The 1,411-nt window shown below is 38.5% G+C and overlaps 1 protein-coding gene across 2 annotated transcripts in view; it reads left to right on the top strand.

Annotated features, from left to right (window-relative positions):
• The window catches only part of LOC149334580 (uncharacterized), a 61,639-nt gene that overhangs the window by 76 nt on the left and 60,152 nt on the right, over window positions 1-1,411 (top strand). The window lies entirely within an intron of this gene.

Genomic DNA, 1,411 nt, shown 5'->3' with positions numbered 1-1,411 from the left:
GTAAGCGGACGCCTTCGGTCTAACGAGTAGTTAATACATTAGCTAACCCGCGCATTGCCCTAAAACACCAAAAACCTTAGTGCATAAAGAAGAACGAAGAAACGCATTTCCTTTCTACAACGCTGACAAAATATATGCACAGCGCTCCTCAAAAATTTTGGAAGTATCTCTCTCGCACTAACTCAACGATAAACGGAGTAGTAATAAACGGTACTTTATACTACGAACCGAAACTAGTTGCCGAAGCCTTTAATAGATTTTTTTGTGTCGGCATTTACTCCGAAACAGCATTTACATTCATAGAAAGCGCCAAGCGCCCAGCAGCATGATGGCATTGTCATATCACGAGAAGGTATTCTTTCAGTACTTTTAAAACTGGATTCTAAGAAGTCACCTAGTCCTTATAACATACCTAACGAATTTATGAACCGTTACTGCGAATGGGGTTTCTATTTTTTAGAGATTATATTTATAGCATCATTACGTGATAGCACTGTACCGGGTGACTGGCTGTTAGCGAGAGTTGTGCCTGTTTTTAAATATGGTGATAAATTTTATGTTTCAAATTACCGTTCTATATCTATCACATGTTCTGTATGCCAAATGTTAGAGCATATAATATCCAAATACCTTGTACATTGAAAGTAAACACCTTTTTTATAGTAAACAGCATGGCTTCCGTTGCCGTCTCTCGAAAATCACACAGCTATTTTGAAATTACTCATGCTTTTGCTACAGCCATAAACTCAAAAGAGCAAATTGATGTCATTGCGATAGATCACTCCAAAGCATTCGACCGAGTGTGTCATGGCAAACTTTTACACAAATTGCATGAGATGGGCATCGATGTACAAATAATTAATTGGATTCAGGCTTACTTAAATAACAGAGAACAATTTGTACAAATAGATGAAGAACGCTCATCGACTTCATCAATAGCCTCTGGGGTTCTGCAAGGGTCCGTTCTGGGTCCTACGTTGTTTTTATTATATATTAATGATATTAAGAATGACATACACCCTCTCTTCGAAGGGCGCTTGTTTGCGGATGGCATTGTGTTATTTTGTCGCGTAAAATGCTTGCAAGACCCGGTTCTCTTGAATGACTCCTTGAAGGTTTTGTATGATTGGTGACAGTGGGACAGGAATATTAGTTATGATAAGTCAATTTCTATGATCGCGTCGAACAAGTAGACTCCATTAGTGTTCCCGTACATAATTAATAACAAAGAGCTAAAGCGTTCTAGTAAATTAAAATGTTTAGGTATCACGATTAGTCATGACCTAAACTGGAGTGATCTGTGCAAAACATTTGTAGAGCAGCTCAACGAAAACACGGATTCCTAACGCGGAAGCTAAAACATGTACCATCGGATGTCAAACTGCAAGCATATAAGGTTCAACAAGGGGAA

Source organism: Amblyomma mixtum, chromosome 8 (genome assembly GCF_055824585.1).
Source record: "Amblyomma mixtum isolate Tamu chromosome 8, ASM5582458v1, whole genome shotgun sequence".
Lineage (NCBI taxonomy): Eukaryota > Metazoa > Arthropoda > Arachnida > Ixodida > Ixodidae > Amblyomma > Amblyomma mixtum.
Note: the sequence above shows the minus strand (reverse complement) of the source record. Positions and strands in the feature narration are given on the sequence as shown.